This window comes from Meles meles, chromosome Y (assembly GCF_922984935.1).
Source record: "Meles meles chromosome Y, mMelMel3.1 paternal haplotype, whole genome shotgun sequence".
Lineage (NCBI taxonomy): Eukaryota > Metazoa > Chordata > Mammalia > Carnivora > Mustelidae > Meles > Meles meles.
The window spans coordinates 5,268,820-5,289,482 of NC_060088.1; positions in this window are offsets into that span (position 1 = coordinate 5,268,820).

The window sequence follows — 20,663 nt, forward strand, 5'->3', positions numbered from 1 at the left end:
ACGGACCTCGTGATGTACTTCGCCCACCCTGGCCCCCACGGGATGCGAGCTTCAGTGTGCCTGCCTGTTGCAACGTGTTGCTGGAAGGCAGTGTGGAAAGAGCACGTGCCGTGAGCAGGAGGGTCAGTGATGCTGGTGCCTTGTCCACACGTGTCCATCCAGCCCCCGGAGCAGGAGGCCACAGTCCCGTCACTGCTGCTCTCTCTGCCGCGCTCCTGTCCCTCTCTGAAGCTCAGTGCTGAGTCAGGGTCAGGTCTGACACCCCCGCGACCCATGTGGTCTAGCCTCCGTGTCTGCTACTTTTCCCCACGAGGACAACCACACCACCGGCTTCTCCCTTGTACCCATGAATGCCTCCAGACCCGCATGAAGGGCCTTTCCTCCCGCCCGTGTCACTGTTCCCTCACTTCTCTACGGATCCTCCGTCCCCCCAGAGCCCGTCGTAAGGCTGGGCGGGGACGAGAAAGCTCGCCGACCACCCACCTGCTTGCCGTGCCCCTGCTCTCTGCCACTCGCCTGTCCACCTGGACCAAGTGGTGCTGTCTTCCCCGGTCTGTCCGTGGAAGGCTTCTTGAGAGCAGCGTTCCTGTCGGCCGCCGTCACCAGGCAGGATGCGGAACAGCGTACACGGAGCCGTGCGTGCCTGCCTGCCTGTGCGAGTGTGCTTGCGCGCGTGTTCTAGAAGGATTTGTCTCGCACCTACGATGTGCACGAGGGACTTGGGGGACAATATGGAACCGTACCGACGAGGGTCCGATCGCTAAGTGAGGGCTTGTGGAGTGAGTCTGGGAGGCAGCCAACAAGTAGAGCTCGCCGTCTGGGCCCTCTGCTCGACCCTGACACCCCAAGATGACGAGTGCAAAGGACAGCTTTCACCGTGCGCTGCTCTGTCGTGTGGACCGAATGACCGAGTGTCGGGAAGGCTGTGTGTCAACCGGTATCCCCGCTGCAAACGCGCCTCATGACTCAGCGGCCGACTGGAGTGATGGGACCCCTGCTCCTCTCCATTTGAAGACAGCACCCGTGCCCCCTCCTCACTGGGCTCCCACATACTGTCTCCACTCATCAACCCACTCTCCGCTCGCCACGCAGACCTGCTAGACACACGAAACACATCTGGTCGCCGCAGTAGGGAGAAGTCGTTGGAGACGTTCTGAGTTTCTCGGGTGCATCTCAGCCTCCCTCACGGACTCTAAGCTCTCAAGACCTGGACCTCGGTTCTCTGGGCTCTTGCTCTCTGGCGTCACGTTGTATCAGCCGTCCCTTTCCAAAAGGTGCCTCGTCTGCACGGGAGACTTCACTGAATCGTGCTTCCTGCCGGCGCATTGTGCTCGGCGTCCAGGATGAGCCTTCCGTGCATCCTGTGTGAGCGGGAAGCAATTCGTCTTCCCTCGGACGCACGCCGTACTTCCGTACGTGGCGGTAGCTGACCCCTACCGTGTGACTTGCTTTTGTGTTTTTTTTTTTTTAATTTTCAGCATAACAGTACTCATTGTTTTGGCATCACACCCAGTGCTCCATGCAGTACGTGCCCTCCCTATTACCCACCACCTGGTTCCTCAACCTCCCACCCCCCGCCCCTTCAAAACCCTCAGGTTGTTTTTCAGAGTCCATAGTCTCTCATGGTTCATCTCCCCTTCCAGTTTCCCTCAACTCCCTCTCCTCTCCATCTCCCCATGTCCTCCATGTTATTTGTTATGCTCCACAAATAAGTGAGACCATATGATACTTGACTCTCTCTGCTTGACTTATTTCGCTCAGCATAATTTCTTCCAGTCCCGTCCATGTTGCTACAAAAGTTGGGTATTCGTCCTTTCTGAGGGAGGCATAATACTCCATCGTGTATATGGACCACATCTTCCTTATCCATTCATCCGTTGAAGGGCATCTTGGTTCTTTCCACAGTTTGGTGACCGTGGCCATTGCTGCTATAAACATTGGGGTACAGATGGCCCTTCTTTTCACTACATCTGTATCTTTGGGGTAAATACCCAGTAGTGCTATTGCAGGGTCATAGGGAAGCTCTATTTTTAATTTCTTGAGGAATCTCCACACTGTTCTCCAAAGTGGCTGCACCAACTTGCATTCCCACCAACAGTGTAAGAGGATTCCCCTTTCTCCACATCTTCTCCAACACACGTTGTTTCCTGTCTTGCTAATTTTGGCCATTCTAACTGGTGTCAGGTGGTATCTCAATGTTGTTTTAATTTGAATCTCCCTGATGGCTAGTGATGATGAACACTTTTTCATGTGTCTGATAGCCATTTCGTATGACTTGTTTCTTGACAGCACTTTTCATAATCGGAAGTAGAAGCTCACTGGTTCCTGATTGGTTATTGCCTGCCCCCCGGTCAGTGTGTCGTGTTCCTGTGTTGTAACTCTAGCATGGTGTCGCAGCCATAGCAGGTGCTCAGTAAACACGTTTGCAGAGAGGGCAAGTGGGTGCATCCTGGCGGATGAAACACACCGACTCGTGGTCTCCTCCGGGCTGGTGTGTCTCTCTTGCGTGCACACACACATACCGTGATGGTGTAACGTCCTCCCGTCGAGGTCCCGACGGCGTGGGCTTTCTGTCTCCGGGACTCACTGGCGCTCGTTTACACCGAGATCATGCGCTCCGTCCCACACCGCCTCCAGCGGGCTCACTTGGCGTTTGAGGACTGCGTTCCTTTCTACTTCATTTTTAAAAGCTTTGTAGAGCCCATACGTGCATTTTCATCCATTTTGCCAAGAAGTCGGGGGGTCTGCTAATTCTCTCCCTGTTTTTCATTTTCCAGCTCCATTCTCTTTGATACTTTTGAGAAGCAAAGGTCCTGATATCAAATGCCTTTGGACACTTGAGTTCAGTGGGCGCCTCTCTCTTCTTCTTTGCCACTTCTTGAGGTTTAGGGAGTGTGTTTTCACATGTTTGGGGTTTCAGCCCCGGTAATTCTATTCGTTTTCACTTTGGTTTGTTTTCTCCTTGTCCCTGTGGTGTACGTTGGCTTTTTGCCCCTGTCTTCACCTGCTTTCTCCCTGCATCTCGGCTTTAACCTAAAAAATGCCTGCTGACCATACCAGATGTGGACGTCCTTTGCATGAATAAAAGGAAAAATAACAACCATGAAAGGTGGCCGTGGAAGGATCGGTAATGACAGGCCTTTGGGACTAAGGACTATAATCAACCCAGTATGTACTGCTAAGATCCGGGACTATTTGAATCTTATTTAGGATACGGTAGAGAAAATGCTATCTTCAGTGTGCATTAAATACTGCCTGACTCGTCTCTCAAACCCAATATATTTATTTGTTTCTCAGTTTGACAGCCGTGAGACTAGACGAGCTTCATACGAACCTGCCATGGAACGGATGCCAAGTTATTTTTACTCGAGTCCTAACTAAGAGTATATGATGAGCACGCATGCATTACGGAGATAAATCGAGCATTGTAATAAGGAATTAGCAAGCAGACCTACCACAGTGAAGGGACTGCATTGGTATAAAATAGAGCCTACTTAGCACTGTAATTTACTCTTCTGACCTACTTTGTTTTGTCAAAAAGGGAAGTGTGAACAAGACAGGACAGGCAGAATAATGGGGGAAGAGATCAGTGGAAAAGTTTGGGAAGCATCTAGACATTTAGAGTTTTTAAGAAAATCTCCAAAGTCATCTACTGTGGCCTTTTTTGCTAGCTATGATGATGAGACATAAGCAGTCTGCTCTAACTCATCTATAGTAATTTTATTCAAACGGTAGGCAAGTTGGCCTGTTGATAAGGCTTGCACCGGGTCTGCTCACGATTCTGTGTGGCAGGTCAGCGTCACTTCAGCGGGGTGGGAGGGCCCAGAATCGGCAGTGGGATTAAACAGACCTAAGGATCAGGGAAGGATCTGGTCCAGTCTCCCATGGTTGAGATGACTCGCATTCCCGTCGGAAGATAATGGGAAGTGGAAAGGGTCGCCTTAAGAAGCTGAAGGAACTACTAGTTAAGGCAGGCAGAAGTGCACACCAGCAAAACATGTCCGCAGGAAGAAGGGTTCTCATCCTGAGACGGAATCCCCAGCCGGGCCCCCGGGCCATGGGGCGTGGATGGTGACCGACCCGAGCCAGCTGAACAGCTATGAAGAGGACTGTGGTGTCAGGCATGGTCCAAGACAAGCGTTCAGACCCAATAGGCCAGTCATCTTGTCTAGAGTAAAAGGTGGTGGGCCAGGAAAGGGTCATCATGGGGTTCCCTGTAGCCACAGAGTGACCTCCTCTGCGTGCTGGGTTGGGGTCCTCCAGGCCCTTGAGTCGGAGGTCTAGATTAGTGCGAGACCCCAGGACAGCTGGACACGGAGGTGACGTAAACATCCCTAACGGGAGGAGAGAAGAATGTGGGACCCAGGCCAGACGGATTGTTGCTATCATCATCATCATCATTATTAATGACGATTCTATGTGTCTCTGTAAGGAACATGACGCCCTCGTTTATAAAAGTAGCAGAACTGATTTTAACTTAACGTATGCAGTCGCTTCCTGTATATGGGTGCTTAAAGCACTTGATCATCTCGTGAACTGGAAAAGCTATAATGAACTTCCACGAAACACTCCCACGAGCACAATCTCACAGCATGAAGATACCATCTCAAGGGGGCTCGTAGACGCTTCTAGTCTGTCTGTGTACTTCCGCACGCTCCAAGCACGCCTGGCCAGCCAGCATGCCTGCTCACTTAGTCCACACGTAAACAAGGCTGCCGAGAGAGGCGCAGAGGCCCTAACGCCTACTTCACCACAGCCTGAGTGACCCCTGGAAGAAATAACGATGATTTCCAGGCATCTGGAGGGGGTCAGTGGAGTCATTCGCTACTAAGAGATCGCTGAAGTCTCAAATAATTTGTCCCCAATTCCAGTCCCGAGAAACATTACGGAGTTACAGTATCTGGCTCTTTGGAACAGCATCTCAGTAGCCCAGACTACTCTGAAGTCTGGAGCCTGTATGTAGCCACACATCTAGGGTGACGGAATTTCACGCAGAGGCAGGGGACAGAAGGAGGTGGCTTGGGAGAGGGGCCCATGACTTGGAGAATTGTTCTTGAAAAATAGCAATCTCTTATGGAATGTCTCATTCTAGGAAGAAATGGGCTCTAGTGAATGTCACTGTGTAGCCGATGATCCCAGCACTTTGCCTGAAGCAGTAAACGCATCTTATGTTTATAAGGATATATATTTTTATATATCAGTGTTGCTAGGAATACACAGTCGTAGTCTGTGGACCCGGAATTTGCAAGTGATGCAGCCATGTGGTTCAGGCTGGAAGTCTCTGGGGACCGTGAATCTGAGTCGCTGGTCAAGGCCGTAGTCTCTGACGGCTCTGGAAGACGGCGCACAGCTTCTGTGGCTGATGGCCTGGCCCCCGGTTTCTCATTGCATGGGTTTCCCCGTCGGACCTGCTCAAATGTTCTCCCAGAGTGGCAGCGGGCGTCCTCCCAAGCGAGAGATCCAGCAGAGTGTGGAAGGGAAACTTGGGTGTACTCCACCCAAGGTTGGACGGTCGCATGCCGTCATCTGGGCAGTCTTGCTAATGCAAGCCAGCCCTACCCGGCAAGGCAGGGGATGCTGCAGGGACACGGACACCAAGCCATAGGATCGCCGCGGGCTTCCTTGGAAGCTGGCTGCCATACTGTCTTAGGACCACACGGGAAAGAATTGCAGCCAATTTTCAGGTCCTTGCTGTAAGTTTGGGAACAAGAGAAGTGTTGCACTTTGAGGGACGACGAAGCCTTACAGGTAAAGCACGTCGGCCAGAGAAGCAAAGGGCGGATAAAACCACGTGCAGAATAACGCGACTTCAGACTGCGGTAGGTGGGATGCGGCTGTCCACAGCACCTCTAACTCACAATGGTTTTCTAGTAGGAAGGGCAGGCTTGGCTTAGCATGCCTGAGTTTTTAGAGGTAAGTCACGGTGCAGGTAAAGAGGTCTCATGTTTCCTATCATAAAGAGATTGCAAGAGGGTTAAACCAGTGTCCAATATACTGAGAGTCACACAGACAAGCCGCTCACGTAACGACGTTTTCCAGAAGAAACAGACGACGGTAATTTGAACGGCACAGCTCACTGCCCCGGTTCACCTAAGATACTATGATTTCAGCCCATAGTCGGTTTGGAAGTATTTGTTTTTCGGCGTCTGGAATCCAGTCTGTATCTCGCGCTCAGCACACAGGACTGTCGGAGAGCCACACTGAGACGAGTGGGCACTGAGGCTGACTGGGGAGGAAAACTGCAGTGATCTCTGTCACACGGCGGACCTGACCAAGAAGCTCAGGTCAGCCAAGTCACTGGGGCCATCTCTGTCTCGCTGCGCTGCCTGGTCCAGGGCTGCTGTAAACAGTAGGCACTACGGGTGGCTGCTCAGTCCACCGGGCTCCATACCAGCATCTCTGGGCGGCCCCACATCCGCCATAACTGCCCATCAGCCGTGGGGAGGATGCGGGGCTCACGTAGCTCATGGCCGGGGATGCGGTTTGACACCCGTTCTGTCTCTGTGTCCCGCATCGGGTCGCCTGCCCGTCCTGGGACTGGCCCCTGTGGTTGGTATCGTGGGGTGTGTGGGTGGTCTAAGGCCCTTCAGGGCTACTGCAGCCTCCCGGACCACATCATGTGTTAAGAGGTGGGACTCAGTTGCCCAAAAAGAAATCAGAGCCCTGTTAGCAAGCCTTCAAGGAGGCTACAGAGCAAAGCAGGGGCACACATGAACACATGTCCATGATCCGCATGGCCCGTTGGGGTGTACGGGCAGATGTCTGGTTTCCATCCCTTGATGTGCTCAGCAGGAAAGACCAGGCAGACAGAAGACCACCAGAGCTCCGGATCCACGGTGAGCACCACTCACACAACTCTTGGTGGGGTTCGTACAACTATGGTAGCTTACAAGATCCGTGCCCCACTGGTAATCCACTCGTATCGTGCCAGTGGCCGCCGTTAGTCTCTGCAGACAGAAGTCGCATCTTCAGTTTGCAGAATGATAGAACATGCGGTTGAAAATGCACACACTCTCGTGTGGTAAGGAAACAACTCTACAGGGAATGTATTTTCAGTAACTGGGGCACTACTCGAGACTTTGGTATCAACACTGAAATGCCTCCTAGAACCTTAAAACTGTTTCTTCCTTAAAGACACATTTCAAAAGTCTGTCCTTTCCTGATGTTTGAGTAAATGGATCTTCCTAGGGAGTATGAAGTGAATATGACCGGATTTATGGGATCTTACAAAGTGACTTGAGCAGAAATTCCAGTTCTGCAAGAGGCCAAATCAAGTAAAAGGAATTCCTTAAAGCAAACAAAGGAATGAATCAGCGCCTGCTCCGTGTTACACTATAATCGAACGGGGTTAAAAAGTTTGTATCCATAGGGACAAAGACAAGATGGTTTCTTTTTTTTTTAAGGAAAAATGTGTTAGGGTGGAAAGACTATAGATGGTATTTTTTTTTCTTCAGAAGTCTTATGTTGATGTTATCAAAGCCTGTGTGCGAGTTTTAAAAGAAAACGTGTCTGTTACATCCGTGACTCACAACCTATGTTGGGAGCTTCCCCAAAGTTTGAGAACAGGGAGGGGACAGAGTCACACACAAGCAGAGAGAGGAGAGAGACTGTTTTCTTTCACTCCGAGTCTGTCGCCATAGACCCTGTGTCGTCTTCCAGAACATTCCTAGGAAGGCAGAGTAAACTTATCCAAAAACGCATGCAGTAAGGAGCCGCAGGAAAGTTTGCGGTCTGGGAAGCTGGGCGTCTTCTGGTACAGAGGGGATAGTCTGCCGTAGGCGTACATCCAGCTCACTTGTTTGAGCTCCACACTGAGCGCCGGTGGCTTGTGCACTGTCCTTCCTCTCCTCGGTGTCTGCTACACTATTCCCAAAACCACTTTTCTCAAACGAAGAGCGAGGGGCGGAGCCGAGAAGGGAGATCTTTCCATTTCAGCGACAGGACTGCGTTCTCATCCTGCTTGCAGCTCACCCGAAACTTTCCCAGGCAGAACCAGAATAGCTCCCACAGGATTTCAGACGATGAGAATCCAGCCCAGATGGCCCGGACGGCATGTGGTCACTCTGATGCTATTACCATGGTCCGCCGAGATGACAGATTTTCATTCTTCTGCTTCTGTTTATAATTAGTCTTTTTAAGAGGTCCGTCTGCTCCCAAGCGTCTTTCCCTCTGCCCTGCCTGGGCATGAAGTGCCCCCCCCCCCACTGCCAAGTCATTCCGTGGGCAAAGGAATGGAGAGTTTGACGGCCCTTGTGGAATAGTAAGTGTGATTGTAGAGCCGGTGAGACCATAACCCAACGTGCCCAGTCCTGCGTGGACCCACAGGTTTCTGGGTGCCCAGAGGATGTAAGAGTGGAGTTTTGTGCGTGGGCATGGACTTGGGAAGAAAGGAAGTGCAGGTCCTCTCCACGCCACTAAGTCCCCGTTTGCTGGTTCCGGAACAACAGCTCACTGACGTGTCTTCTCCCTTCTCCGTCCACACTCGCCGTTCCCCTCGGCTGTTGGGAGCAGGCGTCTGCCGTGATGAAGCCTGGTCAGGCCAGCAGGGTCTTTGCCTTCTGCTCAAGTCAGAAGGCCTGTGTCTGGTCTTTCTGAGTTTCCGGGCATATTCTCACATCATCTTCTTTGGGTAAAGGCAGCCTTTTCTTCTTCCTTCCCCGCCCCCTTTTTTTTTTTTTAATAAGCCTTTCTCAAATCGGTGCTTTTCTTCCTCTGTGCATACGTCTTGGCACTCCAGATGCGGACCCCGTGTTCACACTCCGCTACCGGCACTCGGGTGGCCTGAGGGAAGGAGAACCTTCCTGTTCTTCCGCAGCCGATGAACAGAGTTGTGAGAGCCAGACGTCCTCATTGTCTTTTCTTCTGGTAACTTCAGCAAACGAGATCTTCCGTTGGCTCTGTGCACTGTGCACTTGCAGGGGACAGGGGGAAAATCCCCAGGAATGAAGATGACTTCCTGTCCGTTAACATGGGGCGTCTAGAGATCGGCGTCCTGTCAGTATCTCCCTGTGGAAAGGTGGTAATAGCGAAAAGGGAGTGAAAAGGGTAAGCGGGATTAGAGCCGGCATGCACCCCCGTCGCACACATGCAGGGAAGTACCAAGTCATCAGGATTTCCCAAACCATGCTAATTACCCAGGACCAGCCTACCCAGGATTCCAAACACTAACTAAACAATGTTTCCATGTTGCCACCAACCCTCCCTCGTGTGCGTGAAGCACAACACAACGTAGCTAACACGGGTCTCATCGAAGCCTTTCTTCCCAGGCGTATGGTGGTATTTCTGTGATGGCGCCCCTGAGATTTATTTACGTTCCATAAAATTCGCTTTGAAGTGCACCTTTCGGTATTGTGCAGAGTTGTGCCACCTGTATCATAGTGTAATTTCGGGATATTTTCATCACCCGTAAACCAACCGGTAGCTTTTAGCAGTCATGCCTGTCGTCCCTCCCCCTGAGCCCTGGCCACCCCTCGTGCACTTCTGTCTCTATGCATTTGCCTATTCTGGACAGTTTATGCAAATCGGGTTACAGGATACATGGTTTTTGGTGACAGGCTGCTTTCATTCGGCGTGTGTTTGCATTTCATCCATGTTTGAGGAAATACCGGCTGCGTTGCTCTTTATTGCCGGATACAGCTTTGGTTGGCCAATTCTCGATCGCCCCTCAGCCCACGCGGTGCCCCTCTGTACAGGCTCCGCCGTGAGCCGCGGGATCCCTTTGAGCAGCTCTCCGTGGCCCATGAGCGCCGTGGTACATTGTCTCAGTAGGGGCGCCAGAGGGATGTGGCCAGGAGAAGGGGCTGCAACTCCCGCGCAGGTGCATGGGGATAGGGGATGTGGGGACATGAGGACATCACGGGACGCGGGACGCTGACCCTGAACAATCTTGACACCTGGGCCCAGCGATCAGCTGACCCCAGCCCACTCACCTCCGAAACCCGAGTCTTCACCCGGGGTCACGTCGCAGGCAGTTATCCTTCCGCGAGCTCCCGTGTGGCCTTGCCGGCTGGGTGCTGACCACCTGCCTGCGTTCCGGGGGCGGCCTGCCCTGTGCCCAGCAGCGGCACACCAGCTCCGGCCTCATCACAGCAGCACGCGTGTTCACAGGGCCGTGCTCCCTCCAAGAAGTTCTAAACCCTTTCCCGGTCCGCCTTTGCTTGGGCTCTCTCCCCGAGACCGGGAGCACCACGTAGCATGTCCGTGCGTCTGCTCGTTCCTCATCCGTCCTAGCTGAGAATTCGTTGGAGTGAACTTCCCCATCCGACCTGCTGCACGCTTCCCATGTCCTGACCGACCCAGACTGCTAGAGGGTTGCATTGAACTGGTACAGCAAGCACTGTTCACCCCGTCTTCAGTGGCTGGGCTCCTTGCGTTGTTTCCTTCTGCTGCGCTTTTGGGAAAATGCAGCTGTGAACGTTGGTGTCCAAGTCTTTGTGTGGACACGTGCCTCCGTGTCTCGTGGGGAGACCCTCAGGAACTGAATTGCTGGGCACATGGGATGCGGCACTCTTTAAGAAGCTGGCAAAGCCTGTGCGCCGTGGCATACGGTATTTACCCCCCAGCAGCAGATGCGGGCTCTGGTCTCTCCGCACCCCCTCCTACAGGTCTTGCAGTCTTTTCTGATGGTCCCGTTCTCGTGTATCTCACTGCACGTTCGGAGTGCTGAAGGCAGAAATGAAGGCGGAAGGGAAAGCCTCAGAGCTGCGTCCACCGTTCAGAAGCAAGGGCTAAGCCTTGTCTGTTGTTTTGTTCACGTCCTTACCCAGAGTGGAAGGGGGCAGTTCCTTCTCAGCTGCGCTGATGACAGACGGTGCTCCCGTGGGTGGCTTGGCGGCGGGCATTAGGAGCGCAGACTCTCGCTTTCCTGGGGACCCCAGGTGGCCGTAGACTTGGTTTCCAGAAAGACTTCATATAAACTCCAATAACCTAACATGAAGAAAAGTGTGAGCCAAATGACAATTTGACTCTGTGTCTTTTAGTACAAGAGTCCATTCTTTCTTTTTGTGTGGTAGGAGCTTTAAAACTAACTCATCTGTCGGTCCAGAAACAACACTGAATCGCTAATTTCTAGGCGGCGCCTGTGGGCGCAGGACCACTTCAAGGAATGGAGGAATCCTCTGAGTCCGTTTGGAATTCAGGGAATCTCTCCCTGGCTGTGGTACAGGTTTCCTGTTTTTCGTCCAGGGTGGTTGAAATTCAGGCAGTTCGGTGAGGTTCCAGTTCTGCTGGAAGACCTCTGGCTCTCTACGAGCAACTTAACGCTTTGAACCCCCACCCACTCTCTTGGCTCGCACGGCCAACCAGCCTCGGCGGTCTGGAGAGACTTAAATGGTTTCAACAAGACTCGGATGAGAGGGGGAAACTAAGAAGAATTTTTCAATCACGTTGGATTTTGCTGAGATGCTCCGATCACAAGCCCCTTCCTCGCCCTCCCGTGTGAGATTGTACTCAGTAGTACTGAGGAGGTGACCATGATGGGGTCGTCAGGGTTGTAGATTTAAACAAACAAACAAAACACATACATTGGAAACTGTTCGCTTTTTTTTTTTAATTGTTAAATTTTTGACGAGAACATGCATCAGGGTGGGGGAGGGGCAGAGGGAGAAGGAGAGAGAATGCGGAGTCGACTTCGCACTGACCGCGGACCCGGGTGTGACGTGGGGCCCGACCTGCAGCCTCGAGTTCACGGCCCGAGCCAAATTCAAGAGTCAGACCCGTCACTGACAGAGCCGCCCAGGCGCCCTGACTCTTCCTTTCCGTCCTGCCTTGATTTCCAGCCTGTCCAGGGTCAGACGCCAAGTCCGCACGCGGAGCCAGAAAGCTTCGTGGTGGTGGACACGGCTCCCGCAGGTTTGCTTCTGGTGGCGGACTGTGCCCGTTCGAAGGAAGAGCAGAGAATGGAAAGAAACGTGCCTGTGCTGTGGCCCTTTGGGCTTTGATATGCCCAAAAGCCAATAAAAGTGAAGATCGTTGGCAACATGATGATTCTTAGCCAGCGCAGAGCGGCTTATCGTGACACCACATTTATTTCTGTACTTTTGGGTGCAGTTGAGACGCGACATTACATCAGTCCCGGGTGTTCACGTACTGATTTGGCAAGTGTGTGCGTGCACGCCGTGCTCCCCGAACATGCAGGCTCCATCTGTCCGTGTACGGCAGTCTTGGGACACCGTTGGCTGTGGTCCCGGTGCTGGGCCGTTGGCTCCCGTGCCCTGTGTGTTCCGTAACTGCGAGCCTGGGCGTCCCACCCACCGGCACCCATTTTGCCCCCTGCCCACCCGGGAAACCCTCAGTGTGTGCTTGGGATTCACAGGTCTCCTTCTGCTTTCCCTAACTCTGCATTTACAGACAGAACGGTCAGATCGCAAGAAATGGTATCATTTTATGTCACTAACTTGTCACCTCACCTGTATGTCATTTGAATATGATCCTTTTCAATGTCCTGTTTATTTGATACAGTCTTAGAAATGAGAAAATAGTTAAATGTAACATGCAGGTTTCGGAGCGCCTGGGGAACTCAGGCAGACAAGTGTCCGACTTGATTTCAGCTCAGGTATTGATCTCAAGTCATGGGTTCACGCACCGTGTTGGGCTCCACATGGGGATGGAGCCTCCGTAAAATTAACAACAACAACAACAACCACCTCCATAAAATGTGGGTTTTCGTGGAAATACGGTGCTGATTTGAAAATAGCGCTATCTATTCTGATTAATTATGAACATTTACATCATTTACTGTAAAGGCTTTGTAGGTCTTTGTTTTTCAGGCATTCATTATTTATTTAGGTGTTTGTCTACTTCTTAGGTATCTCTTCAGTAAAATTACAGTCTTCAGTGTTCCGTGGTGAGTCTTTACGTTGAACATTACAGGGGTTTAGACAGAAGATCCACACCGTGTGAATATAGGACTTTGATGTTGTAACACCTAAAAAGGACACTTTGGGTACCTACTGGTTAGCCCAATATGTTTATATTTTAAGTGATGATGTTTTAAAACAGTGTGATCTCCCCATGTTTCTGTATGTTGTTGAGGCAGAAGCAGTCTTCGGGAAGGTGGTAGAGTGATGGCCTTGGGAACCCGGGGTCCGTAGTTCAGAGACAGACGCCCACTCTGGCAGGAGTACCGAAAAGCACGCTTTTCCCCCTTACCTGGTTTTCTAGATCTTGCTTGTGAAGTCACATCACCAGTGCATGTTTAGAAGACTAGAACTTGAAAGAAAGTCGTATTTTGCATGATTTGTTGTCTGATGCAAGCAGCATTATTATTTTAGGAGAAAGATTTAGATCAGTAGCTCCCAAGTAAAGGAGACAGGAGTGCGGTGAGGAGTGTGGTTTCTGGAAAAGAGCACTGCATGTACGTTAAGTGTATTCTGTATTTGCCCTTGGGATTTTGTATCTAGGAATCCAGCCTATCATGCAATTAAACAACAATGTAGACCAAGATTTAAATGCAAAGATGTTCTCTATGTAAAGATTTGTAATTTTAAAAAAAAGATAAGTAAAATATCTCACATCATACAGCTCTATTGTTTGTATAAAACTTACGCCGTTCTGTGACTTTTTCAGTACTGGGGAAATAAAACGTTAGAGCGCTGCACCCAAAATTCATCTCAGACCCAGTGCACGGCAGTGTGCAGGGCACCTCCTTCCAGACTGGGCTCAACACGGGCACAGAGGGTCGGCAGCAAGACAGAGATACAGATAGGAAATGAATGAAAGCATTTTTCTTAAATTTAGGTATAGAATAGGATACTGAAATGATACCCAAAGGATTGCTGATTTCAAATATTGGGTGTTAAAATGTGTAGGAACACAGTGGGACCTGAATTCTTTTTTCTTTTTTTAATATTTTATTTATTTATTTGACAGAGCGAGAGAGAGAGATCACAAGTAGGCAGAGAGGCCGGCAGAGAGAGAGGAGGAAGCAGGCTCCCCGCGGAGCAGAGAGCCCGATGCAGGGCTTGATCCCAGGACCCTGAGATCATGACCTGAGCCGAAGGCAGAGGCTCAACCCACTGAGCCACCCAGGCGCCCCTGGGACCTGAACTCTTAAAGGTGAGATGAGTCACAACCGCATGGGCATATAAGTGAGATTGCTCGTGGTGTCACGTTCCCAGTTAGAAAAAGAGCCAGGCCAACTGGGAGATTGGCTGTCCGTCGGCCAAAGAGAGGAGGGTCCAAGAGGAAGAGAGGAACCAGCGTCAGGCTTCTCCTGAGTGGCAGTTGATGCACCAAACAAAGAAATAGGGACAAACCTGATATTTTTGTAATCCTAAAATTGAGATCAATAACATAATCCTGATCATTCGTCTTCATTCAGGAGTTCAGTATCTATTCATAACGAATCTATCTTGGTGAGTAAAATCTCTAACTTGTATCCTCCCATAACAGTTTTGGAAATTTATACTTCTAAATTCTTTAGAATAAGAGTGAAAGAAATAAGATAGAGTGAGCATCTTATTCCAAGAGTAGCTCTCATTAAAAGTTTTCCAAACAAGTGGGATACACGGGAGAAAATTTGAAGTCCGCACAGGTAACTATTTCTCTTTCCATTATTTGTGCAATGAACCTGAACACGGAAAGGTTGAGCCAGTACGTTTGTTTTGAAATAACATTGACAACTGTATAAAACAGAAAATTGCATCCCAGCCCCTCCTCCAGAAATCATACTCTAAGCATATCTTGTACGGCTGAATATGCTCACAGACCACTGTTCTTTCTGTGGGAGCCATCACCGTTCACCTCCGCAGCACGGGGCGCCACGTCGCACTTCTTCCTCCCTCGGTTTCCCTGCTTGGTCGTGTAAAAGAGACTTGGGAATATCTAGGGCTCATTTTAATGACAGAAAAGGTCCATAAGCCTTCCCTGTGATTGGATGCTCTGTGCTTCTGCCCCGAGGAAAAGAAGCAAAAGAAAACAAGACCACGGGGCATCACCACTTGGTATATTCCGGTTCTAACCATGTGGAGTGATCCCAGACGTTACCTGTTTTTTCTGTACATTGCGCAAGAGACCAAGTCAAAGACCTCAGGTGAAACCCAGAGGTAGAAACTAGGGAGACAGAGGAACGATGAGAGAGAAAGATGGTGGACGTGAGAGATGCCAGAGATAGAGAGATGAGAGAGACACGTCCGCCCTCCTTTGCGGATCCCACCTCCACTCAGCGTGGACACACCGGCCCTGCTGCCCAGCCTCGTTCCCAGCCTTGCTCCCACCTTGAACCTGTCTCTGTTGCTTTAACTGCAATGTGTTCAGTCTATTCCCTTTTGCAAAGCCTTGAGTTACTGGGTTATGCCGAAGCCAGCAGAAGGGGCAGGGCATCCTGCCCCCAAGACCGGTCCAGGAGCACACGGCCCGGTGAAGGTGTTTACGGCGACGGCCACGCTGTATAACCCCGTGCGGTACAGTGTGGGAGCCACGGCCGTCCCTCGGCTGCTGAGCCGCTGGAGTGTGGCCGGTCTGACAGAACTGGACTTCTCGTTCTGCTCCAGCGGAATTAGTTTGAGTACAGGTTGCTGCTTGCGGGTGGTGAGTGGCCGTGAGACTGCACGGGACAGCTCCAGGAAACGCTGACCTGCTCATGGCTAAGTCCCTTTGAAGGTCTCTTTGTCTACTAGGAGAAGATGCAGCTCCTGGAGGTTCTGGGTCTTCAAGAGGATAATTGTTAGACGATGGAGGATCGCGTACGCACATGTGCGCACACTTTCCAGGATCAACAACACTTCTCAAGTCTAACGCAGCCTAAATTCAGGGAGGGAAATGCTTCCCAGCTGGGGAGTAACCTTCCTCCCTCCCAGAAAGTCTACCGCTTGCCTCAACTCTCCTTTTTTTCCCGCCACGGCCCCTGCTCCTCTCCACGCTTGAGAAACCGCCCTTCCCGGTGCATTGACCAACAACGGGCCGTGAACCCAACCATTCAGGTTGCACTCAGTGAAACCTGGCATTCACTCAGCACTCGCACCTGGCCAGATTACAGTGCACCCTGACTCATGCGGCGTTAGGAAGGCTGACCACCCCTCACAGTGCAAAGTCTTCACGTAACTGTTGGTTCCCCGCAAACTCAGACATGAAGCGCTCACTGCTGACCAGAGCCTGGCCGGTAACGTAGGCAGCGTATGAACCTGTATTTTGTTTGCTACGTGTATAAAGTACTGCATCCTTGTAATAGAGTAAGTGAGAGAAAAGAAAGGAGATTTACAGGGCGTCTGGGTGGCTCAGTCGGTCAAGTGTCTGCCTTCGGCTCAGGTCTCGGTCCCGGGGCCCTGCATTGGGCTCTGTGCTCAGCGGGGAGTCGGCTTCTCCCCTTCCTCTGCCTTTGCCCCTTGCCCTGTGTGTGCTCTCTCTCTCTTTCTCATTGTCTCTCTCAAATAAATACATAAAATCTTTTTTAAAAAGAACTTGTAGGGATGCCTGGGTGGCTCAGTCGGTTAAGTGGCTGCCTTCGGCTCAGGTCATGATCCCAGCGTCCTGGGATCGAGTCCCACATTGGGCTCCTTGCTCCGCAGGGAGCCTGCTTCTCCCTCTGCCACTCTATCTGCCTGTGCTCTCTCTCTCTCTCTGTCTCTCTGACAAATAAACAAAATCTTTAAAAAAAAAAAAAAAAGAACTTGTAGTTAAGAAAATCACGGCGACTGACCTTCAGAAGGAACCATACTGACGGAGGTTCCTTCATGTTCTTTCCGTTTTTGGGTTTTTGGTTTTTGGGTTTTTTTTGTTTTTTTTTTTAAAGATTTTTATTCATTTATTTGACAGAGAGAGGTCACAACTAGGCAGAGAGGCAGGCAGAGAGAGAGGAGGAAGCAGGCTCCCCACTGAGCAGAGAGCCCGATGCAGGGCTCGATCCCAAGACCCTGAGATCATGACCTGAGCCGAAGGCAGAGGCTCAACCCACTGAGCCAACCAGGCACCCCTCTTTCTGTTTTTTTAATGCAAGTATCGGAATCCACAAAGTTCAGTATCATCTGGCTGAAACAGTTGTTTAAGCCGTTTTTCCGTGTGTGTTGACAGTTGACATCGGGGATCTGTAGCTATTTTGGCTTGGCTGGTGGGTGTCTGATTTTCTCCTTTCGTGGAAGGATCTACACAGTGTCACTAAAGCCGTCCCCGGTCACAGCTGACCTGTGACATTTCTGCTAAATTGATGTGGATGGGTGTCGTCTGGACTGCGGTGGGAGGATCTGATGGGCACAGAACTAAGTAAGATGGGTCTCCGGGGGAGTGAGAGCCCGTCTAGTTGGGACCGTTCCTCCCACAGCGGAGGCAGTCGCGATGCAGGAGGGCGGGAGGAAGTTCCCCGAATAATTCACTTGGGCAGGAACACCCTTGCATTCTTCTTCTCCAATCAGTTTTGTGTTGAAATCGCTTAAACCAAGTGGCCAGATACTTGCAGGAAAAATATATACTGAGAAAACGGCAAATCCGTTCATCCATCTTGAAACCAGACATGAAATAATTCCAGTGTAATTATTTGATACGATGACTTTGTGAACTGTAACCCCTTGAAATGTTCCTGTCATCACACGTGCAGTGCCCTGGGGCGTTTGCCCAATCTTTGTACACACAGCTCTGTAAATAACCTTATGCCCTCCTAGAATTGCAAAATGTTGTCATTCCCATGACCGCAACAACAACAAAATGTTCGACATTCTCCTGTGACAGACGTTAAAGAAAACATGAAAATCTATTTCCTTGTTGTTGTTCTTGTTGAATTTAATCCCAGGGTAGGTAGCACACAGTGTTCTATGAGTTTCCGGTGTACGAGGTCGTGATTCAACAATTCTGTACATTACTCAGGCCTCGTCACAGCAAGAACTCGGCTTAATCCCCTTCACCTTCCCCCCCATCCCCCCCCAAACTTGCTCTCTGGTGACCATCAGTGTGTTCTCTGTAGTTATGAGTCTGTTTCTGGGGTTCGCCTCTTTTTTCTTGCTTGCTTTGTTGTGTTTCTTAAATTCCACATAGAAATGAAATCATGTATGAGTCTTTCTCAGGCTGATTTCACTTATCATTCTGCTCTCCAGGTCCATCTGTGTGGTTCCAAACGGCAAGATTTTATTCTTTTTTATGGCTGAGTAATACTCCATTGTGTGTGTGTGTGCGACACACACGGGCACACCCACACACACACACACCACATTTTCTTTATCCATTCATCCCTTGATGGATACATGGGCTGGCTCCGTATCCTGGGTATTGTAAATTATGCTGCGGTAAACATAGACGTGCTGATACCTTTTGAAATTAGTATTTCGTACTCTTTGGGTAAATACCCAGTAGTGGAACTACTAGATTCTAGGGTAGTTCTCTTGTTAACGTTTTGAGGAACCTCCACACTCTTCCCCACAGTGGCTGCGTCAGTCTGCATTCCCCCCAACAGTGCAAGAGGGTTCCTTTTTCTCCACGCCCTCACCAAGACTTGTTTTTCCCTTGTGTTTTTGTTGTCAGTCGTTCTAACAGTTCTGAGGTGAGATCTCATTATGGTTTCGATCTGCGTTTCCTAGGTGAGGAGTGATGTCGAGCAGCTCTTCATGTCTCTTGGCCGTCTGTACGTCTTTGGAGAAATGTCTGTTCATGTCTTCTGCCCATTTTTCAATTATATCCTTCGGTGCGGTAGAATTGGGTGTTGAGTTGTACAGTTCTTTCTCTATTTTGGATATGAACCCTTTATCAGATATGTCGTTTGCAAGTATTTCCTCCCATTCAATAAGTTGTGCTTTGTTTCATTTTGTTTTAGTTTTGTTGATTGTTTCCTTCTGTGTGCAGAAGGGTTTTCTCTTGATGTGGTCCCAATAGTTTAGTTTTGCTTTTCTTTCCCTTGCCTCAGGAGACACATGGAGGAAAATGTTGCTACAACCAATATCACAGAAATTACTGCCTGCTCCCTTGCAGGATTTTGATGGGTTCAGGTCTCACACTGAGGTCGTTCATCCATTTGGAGTCTATTTCTGTGTGTGCTATAAGAATGTGGTCCTTGTCATTCTTCTGCTTGGGGCTGCCCAGTTTTCCCAACACCATTTGTGGAAGAGCCTGTCTCCTTCCCACTGGATATTCTGCCTCCTCTGTTGAAGGTTAATGGACTGTCTAATCACGGGTTTGTTGCTGGACTCTCTGTTCTGTACCATCGGTCTGTTTTAGTGCCCATAGCGTCCTGTTTTGGTAACTACAGCTTTGCAGTCTTCCTGGAAGTCTGGGATGGGGACATGTCCAGTTTTGTTCTTCTTTTTTAAGATTGCTTTGGCGATTGAGGTCTTTCGTGGTTCCATACAATTTTAGGATTATTAAAACAATCTTCTTTCAAAAACAAGATATATTTTTTCTCAATAAATTTTTGGTGGAAATTCAGTGTCTGGCCCCTTCTCAGCGAATGTAGAACAGCAGAAAGAAGTAGCTGGGCAAGGAGAGGAGAGAGGGAAACACTTTGCCGAGAGTGAGATAGGAGACGTTGTGAAGGCACCTTCTTCCTCTTCATGTCAGTCTTTGCGATTGTTAATAATAGTTCTGAGGACCGGGCGTGAGGACAGAGAGCAGTTGTGGAATGCGAGAACCAGAGCCAGGCATGCTTGCTGCTGAGCACGGGCTTGGGTCACAAGATGATTGTGGAAATGCTGTGTCCACCTTCCGGGGCATGAGTGGGTGGCCGGTGTCTCTCTGTTCTCAGTTAGAACCGTCTCAGAGGATACGTAAAGCACCGTGTGATGGCCCGTGTTCCTGCAGTCACGATCTTGGCTCAGTGCTTATAGTGTTGCTGGGACGTGGGTTCCTTCCTGTTGAGGTTTCTCAGAGATCTCTCCTATGTATCGATTCATGGCACAGACCTTTGTGGAGAGCCATGGGCATGGCACTGTCCTCCGTGCACCCTCTCCCCCATCCTCGTTACTGGATGCTGCCGTCAAGGGGAGAAGCAGGCAAGTGGAGACACAGTGACCCTGATGGGGGGTGAGCTATGACCATACAGGAGACTGCTTGGAGAGTGAGAAAGGTGGGCAGTTGGAGACGGAGGAATTCAGAGTTGTCCGGGAACAGAAGGAAGAGTCGGAGGAATTCAAAGTTGTCCGGGAACAGGACACGGGCCAGAATGGAGGAGATCGCGGCAGAGAAAGGGGACCAGCAGGAGGAGGAGGGAGGGCTGAACCAGGTGGGACCCCGTGAGTCCCTTTTCAGGGCTGTGGCTTTCCTGGAAGGTTTTGAGCAGAGGAGGAGTGAGAGCTGCCTTCCATTTGCGCACGTTTGCTGTGCCTTCAGGGGCAGGATGGGTTGCATGAGGTGACAGCGATGGAACCAGGAGCAGACGGCTGTCTCAGAGCAGGCAGAGGACACGGACGGCCCCGGCCACCGCACCGGGAACGCTTTCTAGCGGCGCAGGAATCGCGGTAAAGGCCACAGGAATAACATACACCTGGATTAGGTTGAAAGCAGCAGATCAGGCATCCCTAAGTGTATCGCAGACATGAAGACGGAAGAAGTAACGGCCCCTAGTGATGGCTATCTTGGCCGTATCTTCTCTTATACAAAATACTCTCGCAGACCTGTGCAACGTAAGCTCAAACTAGATCGCTTCATGTACAGTTCAAACACAAACTCTCCAGTTGTTCAACTAGTAACAGTGCAAGTCACGCGTCCACAAATGTCCCACGTTCCATCGTTTGAATTAATTGAATTCTTCA